General features: G+C 40.2%; 1 pseudogene; it reads left to right on the forward strand.

The window, feature by feature from the left end:
• The window catches only part of LOC119998544, a 199807-nt pseudogene extending 196594 nt beyond the window's left edge, over positions 1–3213 (forward strand).
• Positions 3214–19342: the final 16129 nt, after the last annotated feature.

Below are 19342 nucleotides of genomic sequence, written 5' to 3' on the forward strand. Positions count from 1 at the left end.
AATCCGAACTTAAATGAAGGAGAAATTGACAGTTTTGTAACGAATACCCAATGTTGAAGTCTACGGGGGAATTCCTTCCTGAATGTCTTTGTTTTCAGGTTGTGATACTCTAACTCAACACATTTTCTTTATTCAATGCACTGAGAACATTGCATGATTCAGGGGTGGGGGTGGGGATCTCGTTCTTCATTTTCAAAAAAAAAATAAAAAATAAAAGATTGTGACGTTTGTGGGTATCGTCTTGGTAAGCCCTCATGAGACTATAACTCGCCCACTAGGGATTGCTTGGGTTTAAAGGCTTGTGGTACGTGCTATGTACTATTGTGATTCCCTACGACAATAGGCTGTTAGGTTAGTTAGTGTTCTTGTTTTCATGTTTTTGGGTTACTCACTCCTTTACAATGGTGAAATTAATTTGTGCCACTTGATTACACTGAGGACAGTTTGTTTGAATTTTTGATTTGGAGATTAAATTTTTCATGAATTATTAACTTGCATGTGAAGTTGATAAATTGCATGGTGTTGTTCATCACATACATAATTGTGGAGACTTATACCCGATGAGATTTGGAGCCATTCATTCTTTTTGAGAGGGATTTATTTGACTCCATAATTTCTTTCGTACTAATATTTTCTTGCAATGTATCTCATATTCCTTGTTTTGATTGCTTGCTAAGAATATGTTTTTGTAAATTTGGGTCTTTATGAAATTTTCTTATGATGATCATGTTGGAAACATGCAACTCGCAGAAGTGTATAAGGACCTCATAGACATAAACGATAGCTAGACATAAACGATAGCTAGACAAGTTTCAAAAATTTCTTATCAAATACTAATCACCATAGCATAAACCATATATCAATTAATTGCAAGTAGATTATATATCTTGAGATCTCTCTGATTTGATATCTAATAATCAGGAACGAAGGATGGAGTCAGCGAGTTTGATACTAAGCTCAAACCTACGGATCTTCCACCGTATGCACCAATTCCCAAACTTGGATTGAGAGGGTGGTATCTTTTCTCCAAGAACCTGAAGAACACAAACCAAAACTAGTGGAAGCAATTAGAGAGTAGAGAGGTCAACTAGTGTCTCAAAACTTTTGTCAACAAAACATACACTATGTGTGTATTTATAGGGTCGGCCACACCTACGGTTTTCTCCTTAGGTGGGCCGGCCCCTAAGCCTCTCCCTCTCCTAATTCCGATCCATTTTGGTTTTTCTGTATCTTCTAGTATTGGACTTCTGGGCTATAGTGGGGTCAACTAGGAAAAATAAAACATGGGCTTCCTATGAATTTAATTATCAGGCCAAACTCATTGACATAATTATAATTCATAAATTATAATATATTCCACTAAAATATTATAATTGCACTTCCCGTTTTATCTCAAATTAAATCTGAGCCTTCCGTTATACTTGTTCATAAAATTCCTCACGTAAAGTTACAGATACCCGTCAATTAAATATGTCACTGACATATAATATTTAATTGACAACTTTAAATATTTCCTTGAGCTTACCGCTTAACTTATTTGAATATGTCGGATTAATTAAAATCCACTTGCAGGGTTTTGACACAATCTCAAATCCTATAAGCATTCTCAAGAGGGTATCATCAATCCATAATTGGACGTGAATTTTATTAACAGATTATTTTTCATCGTACATTTAATGCGGTGACCCAACTTACTTGGTGGTTGTTGGCCTGTACAAAAAGACCTCACCCTTTGTAATTCAAAGTCTCGTACATTAAATGCACATGTACTAATTATCTTTAATAAATTAAGAATATGAACAATTCTACAACGTCTGTGTGAGTGTACAATTTTCAATATAGTCAGACTGGGAAAATTGACTCACATATAGTCCTTATCAATACACTCCAAGTGTACTAGTATAGTAAGTTCGAGCTTTGCCACTCTCCGTAACCAAGATAGGTATACTGAAATACTATACCACAGCCAAGCCGATAGTTTTATCCAATTCCGTCTTAGCTATGATCGCTTACTTATATTTGATAGGGACTTATGAATTGATCTTCCGTGTGCAAGCTTAGACTCTACACACCAATTCATATATCATATAGAATAAAAGACACTGATGTCATTATGTCTTTTCTCATTTTAAATGCTAAATATATTTTATTCAAATAAATAAATTGAGTTTGAATATTACATAAAATAATGGCCTTTAGGATACTATTCCTATCAGATCATGTTGATTTGGAGAAATGAAAGTAGGCCTTGTTTGATTTGTTTGTTTATCTTTTTTGCCCACCCTTACATATTTTCACCGTTAATACACTTTTTATGCCTAAATACAAGCATTTTTGTTTTTTAGCCAACCAACCTTACCCAATTTTGCTTTGAAAATTTTCTTACTCAATGAAAATTGATTTTTTTATTTCTTTTGAGAACCATTGGGTTGAATGAAAATTGATTGGGTAATTGGTTGTTTGATATGCTTTGATGAGTTTAGTTTACTTTTGTACAATTTACCGTGCCATGTGACACCTTAAAAGAGGGGTGTTACACAACTATTTAAAGCCAAATACTTCCAGTAAACAGATTATTTTGGAGCAACCAGTGGAGTACAATCATTCTATGTGTGGTAGAGTTTTTTATCTGTTAAGAGTCTCATTCAAGAGGGACTTTGATGGAGGCTACAGGATGGTAAGATAGTGTGCATATAGGGAGATAAATAGCTATCAGATCCTTTTCTTTTTACAGATGTGACATATGAAGTTGGTTTACGACCCTAGAGTAGTGTGCATGATTTATGTGACCCCAATATTTCTTGGTCGAATGTTTCCTTGATGCATAGCCTTTTTCAACTAGAGGAGGCAAAGATGATACTCAAGCAACCAGCCCCTCTTCCTTTTCTACCAAATCGTTTATTTTGGACAGGAACACAAGATGGTATGTACACCGTAAGGAATGGATATCATAAGTCAATGGAGATATTGTTTCAGTCCACTCCTTCGACTTCTACAAGTCAATCGGATTTTTCCGTATGGGAACATTTATGGAAGATGGATATTCATGACTCCAGGAAGATTTTCCTTTGGCGGGCTTTACATGATGGACTACCTATAAAGTTGAACTTGATGAACAGAGGTATCTTGAACGAATATATGTGTCCTATCTGTCTTACTATGTCGGAATATGTTATTCATATATTATGGCAATGTCCAGTTACTACTTACTAGGGATGTCATTAGTTGTGGTCTATCTGCTTTACAAAAATTACAGGTCCCATTTTCATCTTTCCCTGTATTATGGCAATCGATGATTCAGCGTTGTCATGAGCATATCTAGGCATTCATGCAACCATTTTTCATGGACTATGGCATTGGAGGAATTCTTTCATCCATGAAGGGGTGTTTACTCATCCAATGCAAGTATACACTATGGTCAAGCAATCAGTTCTAGCATATATCCAAGCACGAGAAGTACCCACTATTGATGGATGTCATTATCAGTCTCGGGATGTCAATGGTCCTAGTTCTACGATTTGGTCTACCCTTAAGATGGGCTACGTCAAAGCTATTTGGGATGTTGCAATTAGTACTCAAAATTCCACTATTGGGGTAGGGTGTATAATCAGGGCTGATCAAGGTAGGTTTATTATTACCTTATTGAGGTCATGGTCCAACAATCTCCATCCGAATGATGTTGAGACCATAGCTTTATTGGAGGCAGTTAAGCTTGTTTCATTATTGGAGCACAAGTAGGTTGAATTCAAAAGGGACTCTGCTATCATAGTCCAAGCAATACATGGAGGTTATGGTTTCTTAAGAAGTTGGAGTAATATGATTTAGGAGGTCAATCATCTATTGTAGTCTTTGGAGAGGTGGACAATTCAACATGTTAGTCGCTCTTAAAATAATTGTGCTCACTTATTGGCTAAAGAGGCGTTTTCTCATGATTCTCCCTTATTTTGGTCAATGGTTCCTCCTCCTTTTTGGCAAGAGGCGTTTATTAGAGATTTTTCTTCTGTTCAACATGGTTTACCGTTATTTTTTGTATTCTAGGTTGGAATGTTGTGCTCGTCAAAGTTTATTGTTCTTGGTATTGTTGAGCGCAATATTTTGTGTGATGGTTGTATTGTGATTGTAGTATGGGGTTTCTCTCTTTCAATGAAGTTAAGGATTTTCATACCCTTTTAGAAGGAAAAAAAATGTACAGTTCATTTTGAAGAGTCTATATTACAAATATAGAGGCTAGTAGCTGTTATAACTCACTTTTACATGAATGAAAGATAAGATATTTTCTCTCATCTTCTTAACTTCTTCCTTCTCCATCTTCATTCTTCTTCTTAAATCTCTTCTTAAATCTCTAATGCAATGCATAGAAGTTGTTGTTAATTATAATGGATTATCATTTTCTTAATTCAATGGAATAATAATAAATTTAAGACTCTTAGTATGGTAACGATTATGTTTATGGAACACGAAAAACCATTGCCATACTGATCACTGCGGATACTACAATAATGAAATCATTCCCGTTATCAATAGAGTAGGTAAACTATTAGTCGATATATTGATTGATTAGTACCACTATCTGTAATTGGTACATTTACCAATTCGTCACACTCTTGGATACGATCGGGTGGTATGTATATTGATCGATATAATATTGGTGTTGATATTTTATAACCGCTATAGATATCGATATTAGTGAGAAAAATACCATACAAAAGAATTGATAGCAGTAATAGCAATGCACTCTCTTTTTAATTACTTGAAGGGTAGATTAGGGTTTAGCTGGTTGGTACTAGCAGGATGTCATGACTAATAAAAAATAATGTTTTTCGCCCCACATCAAATGAGCATCAAAAGCCAGAACACCTTGTGTGTCCGTGTAATTTGAGATCAACTTATATGTGTACTAGATTGTTCAACTTCATGGTAATGTATTGTCATGAATAATAATTACCCACCCTCTTTAATTTTTTTTACTAACTAATGCCCCTATTTGTGCATTGCATATATGTTAAGACTTAAGACAATATCTTGAATTATGTCAAACAATCATAACACAAATATGACCACGTAATGCATTTCAAATTCTCAATTCAACCACATGCATTATATTATGACGTTCATGCTCTGCAAAAGTGACTAGTAAACATGAAATATAAGAAATTGTCAATTTACTGTGTGACATTAATGTTTTTTTATGTAGTAGCGTGCGTGTCATATATTAGCCTAACCTGTAAGACATTTGAAATATATCAATTGAATGTAACTAAATACTCCTATAGTTTTCTTTTTAATACAATTATTAAATAACATTAGACATTAGTTTTCCCATCTTCTTCCTCTACCATCTTCTCTCTGAATCTTCTTTTTCTTTTTTCTAATTTGCTTTCCCTGCAAGCAATCAAAGATATTTTGTTAACACAAAATATAACAAAATTGAATAATATAACTGGAAAATCAAGTAACAATGGATTCAACATTAACATTAAGAGTTTGTTTGGATTGAGGGATTTGGGAGGAATGAAAGAGAAATGAAAAGAAAATTTTCTTCCAATTCCCTTATTTGGATAGTTTATAAAGAATTAAAGGGATGGATTTTAAGGGAATTAGAGAGAAGATTTCAATAAATTTTTGTCAAAATTCTTCCTTCCCAAAATAGAGTCATTTGGAGGGAATAGATGACTAATTAAGTTATTTATAAATTAAAATCCTATTATACCCTTGTACATAACACTTTAACATAAAAATACGGATAAATTAATAAATTAAACTAATTTTCCCAAAATGGAGTCATTTGGAGGAAATATATGACTAATTAAGTTATTTATAAGTTAAAAACCTATTATATCATTGTACATAATACTTTAACATAAAATAAGGATAAATTAGTAAATTAAACTAATTTTATTACCTTTCATTTTTTATCTATCCAAACATGGGAGGGGAAAAATTATTATTCCTTTTTTATCTGTTTATCCAGAATTTCAATGCTAATTGTACATAAGAATACTAGATTGAACTACTCTATTTTTCCAAAGCTCCATTTATTATGTACTTTGGCAAAGCCAGATACATTATTGAATCAAAGGACAATGTATTTTTACAATTTTACTCAGGGGTGGAAGTGGTTCGGTTCGGTTCGGTTCGGTTCGGTCCGGGTTCGGCTCGGTTTTGATCAAACCGAAATTTTTTGGTTTCATATTTAGCCAAACCAAACCAGATCGAATAACATATATAAACCGGATTAGACAAACCGTAAATTTTGGTTTTCGGTTTTTGCTTTAAACTGATATAATTGGAAAATTATTTTCTGTATCCAATTATATTGTAATTATATATAAAGCATTAAACACTTAATGTTTAACTTTACACTAATTAAGTAAACGTAATTATTATCACATATTAACATTAACTACATAACATATATATATATATATAATAAAAATATATGCAAAAATAATTTCGGTTTTCCATTTTAAACCGAAAATATAATTTTCAAACTGAACCATAAACCGAAAACCAAATATATCCAAAACTTCAAACCGAAACCGAACCATAAACAGATAAATCGAACCAAATTAAAAAATACTGTTTGGTTCGGTTTTTAATAGCCCTATTTTTACTCTAGGTATTTCAATGAAGAGCTAACAGTTTGCACCCAACACATTTTAAACTCGTATTTTTTAACCAAGGAGCTCTTAGCTCGGTGGTACCTACTCCTTAGGACTTGAATCAACACAAGGCCTTAGGTTTAAGTTTCTTCTCAAGTAATAGTAAAAATTTATTTTTGTAAAAAACATGACTAATCAAAACACAAAAAAGGAAAATGAGAATCCGACCAAGGAAACTTTGTAGTTGTTGTTTGTTCTTCGGTGGTTGAGTTTGGCATATGGCTTTAGCTTTGTTTTGGTCAACCTACATGCCTCTCTGATGAACCAAAAATCCCAAGAAGTTTCCAGCTTTAACTCCAAATGCGCATTTCAAAGGAATGAGCTTTAGTTGGTACTGCCTTATCCTTTCAAATGCAAGTTTGAGATCGACCATGTGGTCATTGGCCTTGATTGACTTGACAATGATATCATCAATATAACTTCCAGTTTCCTACCTATCATGTCATGAAAAATAGCATTCATTGCTCGTTGGTAGGTGGCTCCGACATTCTTTAAGTCAAATGACATCATTACCCACTCGTAGGTACCCAATGCTCCTGGACATCTAAATGTCATTTTTGAAACATCTTCTGCAATAAATATCTGGTTGTATCCAGAATAACCATCCATCATAGATAGTAGCTCGCTTTGAGACACGCTATCTATCAGCATATCAACAATTGGCATAACATACACATCTTTAGGTGTAGTAGTGTTTAAATCACGAAAATCAACACAGATATGAATTTTGCCATTTTTCTTTACTACCGGTACAATATTGGATAGCCATTCAGCATACCTGGTTGGCCGTATGAAGCCGGCCTTAACCAACTTTTGTGTTTCTTCTTTGACACGTAACTCCACTTCTGAAGACATTCATCTAGATGGTTGCTGGTATTGTTTGTATCCCGACTTGATAGGAAACCGGTGTTCTAACACCTTTCCATTCAACCCTGGCATTTCCTGGTAATCCCAAGCAAAACAATCACGAAACTTGTGAAGTAAAGCTATTAGTTTTACCTTGATAGATGGATCCAAGGTGGAACTTATGTAAGTGACTCTAGACTCTTCTTGCCCCCCCAAGTTCACTTCTTCCAAAGGATCTTGGGTTTCGGCCTTCAAATCATCTAATTTGGCCGGTGCTATCTTCAAATTATTCCAATTCAACTTCTCTTTTTTATTAGTGGCTAAACAACCATCATCTTCTACTATCATTTATTTTTCATTAATTTCTTCTATTACAATTCTGTCAATGGAAGCTTGTACTACAATCTTATTTATTATAGCCGCCACTATCTTCTCTTCGTCTTTCGACCACCTCATGGAACTTCTTCAATAATTGGCTCTGATCCCCTCAGCCTATAAGGAACAATGGCCGTTGTTTGCAATAATTGTCTTGTAATTGTTTGCACCTCTTCTTTCTTGATTGCAAACTGAATTGGTCCATATTGGGCATGGTAGTAGCGAGCTTCCACCTGATATGATGTAGTCTTGAATGGCTAGTTGTCTGCCCAAATTATTTCTACGTCATTTCCTCTCCAACACACTAGAAGCTGATGCAGTGAGGATGGGATACACCAATTGGAATGAATCCAATCCCTTCCCAATAAAGCTTGGTATTTGGTTTGACTATCAATGACAAAAGAGGCAGTTATGGAAGATTTTTACCGGACAATCAGCTCCACCGACAGTATACCAACTGCCTTAGTAACTTCTCCTATAAAACCTGTCATAGTCTCGTCAGTTGGAATTAAATCATCCTCTTTCTTACCCAGCAACATGAGAACTGATAGTGGAATGGTATTGACTGTAGAACCGTTGTCCACCAAGACTCTATCAATCGGCCTGTCATTCATCTGTGCTCTTACATACAATGGCTTGATGTGTTGTGACATTTGGATTGAAGGTTTCTCCAAAATAACCCTTTTGGGGGTTTCTTCATCCACTATCTGCACCATCACTGAGTTGAAAGGTTTATCACCTTCCCCTAGCTGGTCAAGCTTTGGCATTTGATTTTCTTTTATGTGCTTTTTAGCCTGCCAAGCAATTGACAAAACTAAAGTAGTGGCAAAACATTCATATGGTACCTGAATTGCTCCCACCATGAACTCTTTTGTAGGTGGTCGATCCCTTTTCAATTGATGGTTATCCTCCTACTTCTTTTCTTTGCGTACCCATGTCCAGCTTCTACGTTGAACCACTGGAGGTTTCTAGTAACTCCTCATATAGGTAGCATACTGCCTCTGCTTTCTCCTCAACTGAGTTCTAGTTAGAGGTGCTGGAAACTTCTTATGTTTCACCAACTGTCATCTGTTGATAATGGTCCTGGTTTGTGGTAGAACATACTGTGGTTTCTGTCCCTTCTTCTCCTTGTGGATCTGAGAATTTTGAGAACTGTGAGCTTTTGGTTCCCACACCTGAGATTTCTTCTTCAGTTTCCTTTTAAGCTCCAGGTAGTCACGAAGATCTACATCAATTGCATATATAGTGGTCACCACTGGAGGAAATGGATCTTCATCTACCAACATCGACTCCTTATCAAGGAATCACAGGACACCCTTGTTTATTTTCTCCTGAATCAGGTTCTTCAGAGTCCAGCAATTGTTGGTGGTATGAGACCATAAGTCATGATATTTGCAGCGCTCCTTCCCTTTTGTATCTTCTTGAGATGGTATTTTGTGTCCAACTAGAAACGTAACAACCTTTTCCTAATATAGAAAGTCAAAAATCTCCTCCGTTTTGGTCACATCAAAAGTATACTTGATGTTACCACCCAAGGGTTGTTTCTTTGCTGGCTCAGTTGATTTTGGTTTGGATAATGCAGGGCAAACCCACACTTTCTTTTCTGAAATCACCTCCGTAGCAGCCATCTCCATCCCTTGGTAGTAAGTTCTCATAGAAGATTTCTTTCTCCTACTTTCTTCTTTTAGTAATTCTTCATATTCCGCGACCTTTGCTACCATCTCATAAAAGTCATAAAATTTCATACCTTGGAACTTCTTGCGCAATTTAATGTCCAATCCTCGCTGGGCCATTTTGACAAATTCTTACTCTGGTAGATAGATGCGGCATCTATTCCTCAACCTCTTAAAACGAGCAATTTAAGCATTAGTGGTTTCTCCTGCCTTTTACACCAATCTGGATAGCTCAGCTATAGACACTTCTGGTTCAGCTCTAAAAAATTGAGTATGAAACTACCGTTCCATCTCCCACCATGTGTTGATGGAATTTCTTGGTAAGGTGGAATACAAAGTAAAAGCAGCTCCCGTCAAAGAGTTTGGAAATAACCTGAGACGAAGGTTGTCAAAGTTGTCATAGTTCGCCAATTCACCACATTGCACAGTGAAACGATCGATATGCTCCACGATGGACAATCCTTCTTCTCCAGATAATAAAGTGAAAGCAGGTACTCTAAATCCTCGTGAGTAAGGATTCTCCCTCTCCACAACAGCTAGATAGGGTTTGTGATACTCTGGCCAACCAACCTGTCTAAGACCGTGGCCATATAACTCTTGAACTAACTGTCTAAGAGTGTCCAGATCAACAGGTGGTATTTGTGGTGGTATAAAAGGTTGAACTTTACGAGCAGCGCCCATCCCTACAGCGACATGCCTCCTGGTCCAGCAAGTTCAGTGGTTACATAGACAGTTGGATTGTTCATAGCATTAGTATTTCCATATGCAACAAGCCTGAAATTCTGACCATTACCAGATGGAGAGTGCATTGGTAGTTTGTTCCTTTCTGTGATAGGAATTGCGCCCCATAGTCATATCTTTAAACTTCTGCTCCAACTTTCGCTCAACCTGTTTCATGGCATCTTCAATTGTTTGGTTAGAACGTACCTCCAGATTTTTGAAGGTTTTAACCAAATGTTCAAACAAAATGGCGGCTTCATCAGATAGGCCAGCTGGTAGTTCAATGAGCTATTGTTTTTCTTCAGTGCTACCATCATTGGCAACATCTTCCATCTCTACCAGTGGGTTTTCCTCCTGCGGATTCTCCCTAGCGATTGGTTCTTTTCCTGACAAGCGAGTGCGCGGTGCCATGGTAGTATTCAACTTCTTCTTCTCTAGTCCTATCGGGTGTGCCAAAAAAGGTTATTGTCAGAAAAAAGTGGCCCATGGTGGTGATGAATTGCAGGTGTGTCAAGGCTTATAGTTTCCTACACTAATTTGAATGAAATGCACCAAATGTAAATAAGACTTCTATCTAGACAATTGAACGAACTATCTTGGGACCTCAATAGTTCTAGGTTCCCCAACTCCACTGAAGTGCGATTTGTTGAGATTGGAATGAAAAAGAATAAATAAACACCAAGAACATTTTACACAATGATGGTTGGCATTGAAACTAATTTGGAATGAACAACATGATATTTGCTCAAAATTGACAAGGATTTAGAAAGTAATTAGAATGTTAGAATGCTCAAAAGCATGAATATGCCTTTGGGCTTGAGTAGTTTGTTTGATTTGTTGATTTTTTTTTTGTGCCTTCTCTGTCTATCTACCAGCTTTTATACTTTATGTCTTGCACGAAATTCTCCCTCCATAAACCATGATCTTACTGTAGTTAACCTTGATTTGCTCCATGTTCTATAAGTTGGAAGTTAATACCACCTTCTCACAACAACTTCCCTCATTTCTCTCATAAGCTGTCACCTGGACCACCTTATTGTAACTGCCACAACTTCTTCCACTTTAAGTGGACCGTTTCCAACACCACTCTTCCTGGGTTTTTATACACATCAATTGGGCTTCATCTCCTTCTCAATATGGGCTGTAAGTGATTGGACCCTAATAGGCCATATGGCCCGTATATGCTGCACCTTGGACCATATGGTTAGGCTGCTCCATGAGCTCTGTACATGGACTAGGCCTAGCCCATAATATTTTTAGTGTCAACAGTAAGTATCACAAAAGCCCCTCTACTTTACAAAATGGCTCTATTGAGCCCTTCTACTTTTTTTCGACTCAATTGAGCCCCTCTACTTTTGAGAATGGACCACGTTAGCCCCTGATGCTAACTGACGTTAATTTATGCTAATGTGGCTGTTAACTAATGAGTTCAAATATTTGTTATTAATTTGTAATTTGCTGACTCGTCAGCCACGTGTCTATGACCATAAAACGCCAACAAAGAATACATGTCTTATGTTTGAATGTTTTCAAAGTTATTATTTTTTTGGCCAATGAAGCCCTTGTACTTTAAATAATGGGTCATTAACTAGCCCCTGTAATGACAGTTGAAAATGGACTAATATATAACCAAATTTGCAAACATCAGTATCATCATCCATAGAAACTGTCACGCCCCTCTCTCCTAAGATATACCGAAGTATACCTATACCACAGGCACGTGACCGGCAGGGGACACCCCATCCCCCGAACCAGATCCCAAATCTACGACTAAACCCAACAGACATAATAATAATAATAATAATAATAATAATAACCATCATACTATCCACCAAGTACATCCACCTGTGTACATATACAACAGCGAAATAATAAAACATATCTACCCGATACCAAACCGTATAGTATATACAAATACAATACAAAAAGTTCCCACGCCCACTAAGAGTCAGCCCAAGGCTACACACCAGCTCACGCATCCCGCTGCTGACCGCCATCAACTACATCCAACTCACCTGAAAGGGGATAAAGAAGAGGGGTGAGCCACAAAGCTCAGTAGGGCGTAGAGAGGAAACGCCAATATCCATAAATAATAATGATAAATCAAGAAATGAAATGCATAGTATGCAATACAGGAAATATACATCCATCAGTAAGTCAACCAAATAGCACAATAGCCGATAAGGCTAAGCAACACTGGAACCACCAACACTGGTCTCCAGAAATCCATACACCAATCCAATCAAGTGAAATGGTAGCCGATAAGGCTATCCAACACTGTAATCACCACATCAATCTCCAACAATCCATCACACCCCTGGACCCACCCTAATCCCCGTAGGGTGTCTCCCAATCCAGGTCCACACCGAAACTGGATGAGGATCGGGTATCCCGATAGCATAGCCTACACCAGAGGGCGTCCCCTGTGATGCACCCCATCTCAGACGGTCCACCGGTATATATCCGGTTTGTATATGTATATATATCATCCATCAGAAATCCATATCTGATCATTTGGGCGCCTATATGGGCCCACAATCCACATCCACATCCACATCCATATCCACATCCACATCCAACACCTCCAATCACCTCACTCTCAGAAAACATACCAACAGTGATATATATAACAAGGAATATAAATCAACATGCAAAATAGGTCACATGCAAGAGTAAGGAAACCCCTACCTGGAAATCAGAGTGCTAAAACCAAGCACGCGTCCCAGACAACCCCTAACTCCAAAAGTTAACCCGCTCCGAATCTCAACCGTGACCACCGTCTACACCGAAAAACACGATATATGTAAATACTGTAAAAATACGGTCGGTCAACTATGGTCAACGGCCAAATAGTACTGGTCAAAGTCAACGTATAAATAGTAACCGAGTCAAAGTCAATAGTCAAATAGTAACCGGGTCAAATAGTACCGAACCGGGTCAAATAGTACCCGACCGGGTCAAATCGGGTCAAATAGTACCCAGCCGAGTCAACTCGCCGGTCAACCGAGTCAACTCGGCCTGACTCGGTCAACTCGCCGGAAACCCATTTAACCCCATCGCCGGCGATCCGACCACCCAAACCTGTCAAATCTTATATCAAATTGAAGAACTCGATGAGATAAACTCATAGGTACCTGAAACACGTCAAACCGTTGCCGGAATCGGCCGGATCGACCAAAAGAAATCCGAGGAATTCGGAACTTCAAACTCCGATATCTCCCTAACCACAACTCCGATCGACGTGATTCAAGTTGGGTTATACTCGTCTCGTCAATACGCTTCTTTTGATACCGGTGGTGTCGCTCACCGTCGTCGGACTCGGAAAATGAATAGTAAAGAACAAATACACGCGAGAGGAAAGGAAGAACAGGAAAAAAACTACGTAAGTTTTTTTCATTTTAATTTTTCTTTTATAATATCTTTGACTTACCAAAACACCCATCTGTCAAAAACGCCCCTAACTAAATTGTTATAATTAACTTCAAAAATTCATAACAAATCAGGATATTACATCCTTCCCCCCTTAAGAAAATTTCGTCCCCGAAATTAAATCATACGTAGGTAGTAAATAAATCCGGAAATCTCATATGCATATCCGACTCCAACTCCCAAGTCGTCTCCTCCACTCCATAATGTTGCCATATCACCTTAACCAAGGGTATGGTCTTCGACCGTAGTCGCCTCTCCTGTCTATCCGTAATCCTAATAATACGTGTCTCGAAAGTAGCGTTCTCACCAATCTCCAAGGTAGACCAATCTAATATATGAGAAGGGTCCCTATGGTACCTCCGTAACATAGACACATGAAATACCCCATGTACTCCTGACAATTGTGGGGGTAATGCTAATCGATAAGCTACCGTCCCCACTCTTTCCAAAATCTCAAATGACCCTATAAATCTAGGGGATAACTTCCCCGCTCTCCCAAACCGCTGTACTCCTCTACGAGGACTAACCCTCAGGAAAACATGATCCCCCACCTGAAACTCTAGAGGTCTACGTCTCCTATCCGCGTAACTCTTCTGACGTGACTGAGCTGTCAGAAGCCGCTGTCGAATCACTGTCACCACCTCAGTAGTCTGCTGCACCATCTCTGGACCCAATAATGGTCTATCTCCAACCTCTGACCAACACAACGGTGATCTACAAGGTCTCCCATATAATGCCTCAAACGGTGCCATCTGAATACTACTCTGATAGCTATTGTTGTACACAAACTCCACTAAAGGAATATGAGTCTCCCAATCTCCTCAAAAGTCTATCGCACAAGCCCGAAGCATATCCTCTAGAATCTGAATAGTCCGCTCACTCTGTCCATCAGTCTGCGGATGAAAAGCTGTACCGAAGTTCAGTTTTGTCCCCAAAGTATCCTGAAAACTGCCCCAAAACCGTGAAGTAAATCTGGGATCCCGATCAGATACAATACTCAACGGTACCCCATGCAATCGGACTATCTCTCGTACATATAATCTCGTCAACGACTCAATCGAATCTATCTGACAAATAGGCATAAAATGAGCTGTCTTTGTCAACCGATCCACAACAACCCAAACCGCATCATGTCTCCGCGGAGTCATAGGTAAACCCATCACAAAATCCATAGTGATATGCTCCCACTTCCATTCAGGTAATGGAAGCGGTTGCAATAATCCAGCAGGTCGTCGATGCTCTGCCTTTACCTGCTGACAGGTAAGACATCGAGTCACAGTCTGTGCCACATCTCTCTTCATGCCACTCCACAAATACTGCCTCCGTAAATCTCGATACATCTTAGTAGCACCAGGATGCATCGCAAATCGGGAGTAATGTGCCTCCTGAAGTATCTCCTCGCGTAACTCAGTGTCCTCTGGAACCACTAATCTGCCTCTGAATCTGACTCCACCATCAGTGCCTCTAACCCATCCCTCCATATCCTCAATGTCATAAAATAATGCATCCCCCAACTGTGCATCCAACACCCTCTGTACCAGGGTTGGACGAGCAATCAAACTCTGTAAACTCAGTACATCTCTACGCTCCTCCACATCTAGTTGATACTGACTAAGTGTATCCACTAACCCAAACTCCTGAATAGCCAATCGAGCTGCAATCAATCTCCTACTCAAGGCGTCAGCCACCACATTGGCCTTGCCCGGATGATACTGTAAAGTAAAATCAAAGTCCTCAAGATACTCCATCCATCTACGCTGTCTTTGGTTTAAATCTCACTGTGTAAACAAGTACCGGAGACTCTATGATCCGAAAATACCTCAAACCTCTCTCCATAAAGATAATATCTCCACTGCTTAAGTGCGAACACTACCGTAGCCAACTCCAAATCATGCACGGGATAATTCCTCTCGTGCGGCTTCAACAAACGTGAAGCATACTCAACCACTCTCTCCTGCTGCATCAACACACAACCCAAATCAACTCCTGAAGCATCACAATATACCTGATAACCAATACCCCTATCGGGTATCACCAACACTGGAGGTGAAGTGAGTCGAGTCTTCAACTCCTGGAATGCCTGCTCACACACATCTGTCCACGCAAATGGAGTATCCTTCCGAGTCAACTGTGTCATCGGTGCTGCAATCCGCGAGAATCCCTCAATAAAACGTCGATAGTAACCTGCTAATCCCAGGAAACTGCGAATCTCTCCTACATTTTTCGGTCTCCTCCATGCCACCACTGCCTCTACTTTCACTGGATCCACCGCTATACCCTCCTGAGAAATCACATGCCCTAAAAATCTCACCTGAGTCACCCAAAATTCACATTTACTCAGCTTGGCATACAATCTATGCTCTCTGAGCGTCTGCAACACAATCTTCAAGTGTCTAATGTGTTCCTCCTCAGTGGCTGAATAAACCAATATATCATCAATGAACACAATCACAAACTGATCCAGATATGGTCTAAACACCCTGTGCACCAAATCCATAAACGCTGCAGGTGCATTGGTTAACCCAAATGGCATAACCAAGTACTCATAATGGCCAAACCGTGTGCGAAATGCTGTCTTTGGAATATCCTCCTCTCTAATCTTCAACTGATGGTACCCCGATCTGAGATCAATCTTGGAGTAATAATGACTACCTCTCAACTGATCAAACAAATCATTAATCCTCGGCAATGGATATTTGTTCTTTACTGTCACCCTGTTCAGCTGCCGGTAGTCCACACACATACGCATCGTACCATCCTTCTTTTTCACAAACAAAACAGGTGCTCCCCAAGGTGAAGTGCTCGGTCTGATAAATCCCAACTTCTGTAAATCTGTCAACTGAGTGTTCAACTCCTTCAGCTCTGCTGGTGCCATCCTATACGGTGGTATAGAAATCGAATCTGTACCCGGGTACAACTCAATGACAAAATCAATCTCCCTCTGCGGTGGCAACCCCGGTAAATAATCAGGAAAAACATCCATATAATGCTCCACAACCGGTATAGGGTTCGAAGAATCCTTCCTAGACGCTGAAGTAATCAAACCCGCTATAACACAATCGATGTACTGAGGATTATCTAGAAAATGTGGACACGGAAGCAATCTCGTTCCACGAAATCTAACCCTCCCCGTAGGTGTGGTCAGTGTAATCCTCCTCTCAGCACACTCTATAACCGCCTCATACTCAGTCAACCAATCCAATCCAAGAATAACATCAAAATCAGTAAATGGCATCACAAACAGATCTGCTCTAAACTCATGGTCTGAGAAACTAAATACACAGTCCCTACAGACACCACTAATCACGGTACCTGATCCTAGTGGTGAATCAACTATAAATCTCCTCGCCACTCCCATAATCTCCAAACCCAATGTCTCAGCAAATGATGCAGAAATAAATGAATGAGTAGCACCAGTGTCAAACAAAACACGTGCCCAAGAACTGAATAAGAGAAACCTACCTCCCAGGTGATCTCGCTCTACTGGAACCACATCAGGCCTAAGTGCATACACTCCACCTCTCTGAACCTGCCACTGCTGCTGCTGAACTAGTGGCCTACCCCGTCCTGCAGGACCCCTCTGTATCGGAATTGGTGCTGGAGCTGGAGCTCTCTGACCTCCAGGTACTAGCGGTGCAAATCCTCTACCCTGTGGACAATCTCTCCTCATACGTCCTGGCAATCCACACTGGAAACATAACAGATTAGGACAATCCCGAATCATATGGCCCACCTGACCACAAGCATAACAATGCTGGAGCTGCTGATCCCGTCTCGGAGCCTGACCATGCTGATCCAATCTTCGCCTCTGCTGACCCTGTCTCTGCCCCTGCTGAACCTGTCTAGAACCCTGCTGTTCTTGCCTGGGTCCTTGGTAACCCTGCCTCCAACTCTGAGAACCCTGTCCCTGACTCTGCTGCTGCCCCGAGTATCAGTACTCTGTCTGTGCTGACTACTCTCGCCAGTAGCAGATGTAGAACTCTCAAGCTTTCTTTTATGAATCTCCCAGTAATCCTTAATCTCCACTAAAGTCCTCTCCACTCCAAGTGCCTTATCAATACACTCATGATAGGTGATGATAGTCTGAGCCGCCAAATGAGGTGAAATCTTTGGTGACAACCCTCTCCTAAATCTCAATATCTTCTTTTCCTCTGTACAAATATACTCCTCCCCATATCGCCTTAACTCCTCAAAACGAGCCTGATACTGTGTCACTGTCATGTCCGGAGACTGAATCAACTCAAGAAACTCTTTAGCTTTAGCAACACGCACTGTCTGTGGTACATACTGTGCCAGAAAAGCAGTCTCAAACTCTGCCCAGGGCATGCCCTCTCTGCCCCGACTAACTGTCATCACGTCCCACCATGTAAAAGCCTCCCCCTCCAGAAACTCAGCAGCTAATAAAGCCCTCCTCTCCTCAGGAATCCGTAAGGAAGTCATCTTCCTGCGCAACTGGCGAACCCACTCCTCTGCTGCCACTGGATCTATCACTCCCCTATATACCGGAGGATTTGTCTTTCGTAACTCTGCTAGCTCCTTGATCGACGTATCAATCATAAAAGGAGCTACCTGTGCCTCCACAATCTGTCCTACACCCTCCTGTAACTCACCCAAAGCCAGAACCTGTGCTGGAACCTCAACAGGAGCCTGTAATGCAACTGGGACTGGAGCAGTCATCTGTGTCACAAGTCCTGTAACAGTCTGCCGAAGAGCTCGTACCAACTCAGTAACATCCCGAACCTCCTGTCGTAAAGTAGTAACGACAGCCTCTACCCCCTGTGGTGCTAAATATCCCTCCTGATCCTCTCTAATATCATCTACTGGGTTTATAGACACTCGCTGCCTGCCCCCACCTCTCCCACGTCTTCCGCCCCTACCGCGTCTCGCACCCCTACCTCTCCGTCCTCACCCCCGCTCTAATGGAGCCACCTCAGGCATACCCACCTCATCTACCCCCTGAGGCTCAACCGCCTCATGTTCTCCTCTACCCCGTCCATATCCTCGCACCCGACTACTACGTGTGTCAACCATATCTGGAAAATATAACACATGTATACATAAATCTAAAGCAAGAAACACCAAAAATAAAAACTCACCAGGTCAGCCGGGAAACGCATGATGTGTAGCCAACAAAATAACCTAGGTAACCTAACCACTGTAAGTTTCTAAACCTACAGCTCCGATACCAAACTGTCACAGCCCGACCCACTAAAGCCCAATCTCCCCACCAACCATCGAACTTGGCCCATACCAAGCCCAACCTGGCAGTTCCCAATCCCTTCCGGCCCATACCAGAAAAGATTGGACAATAGTTTAAGGTCTGCAGCGTGTTATATTCTGCACCCAAGACTCGTCCCTGGCCGATGTGGTATTTCATCCAGAATAGTAACCCCCACACCTCGCCTCATATGACGCAGAGCAGGGCATTACAGTCCACCCCCCTTAGGAGCCCACGTCCCCGTGGGTCACGCCAGACACGGGCACCGCGCCCCGGTTAGACGTGAGGGACGAAACCCACATACCCACCAGGTCGGCTCCGATACCAAACTGTCACGCCCCTCTCTCCTAAGATATACCGAAGTATACCTATACCACAGGCACGTGACCGGCAGGGGACACCCCATCCCCCGAACCAGA

This window comes from Tripterygium wilfordii, chromosome 5 (genome assembly GCF_013401445.1).
Source record: "Tripterygium wilfordii isolate XIE 37 chromosome 5, ASM1340144v1, whole genome shotgun sequence".
NCBI lineage: Eukaryota > Viridiplantae > Streptophyta > Magnoliopsida > Celastrales > Celastraceae > Tripterygium > Tripterygium wilfordii.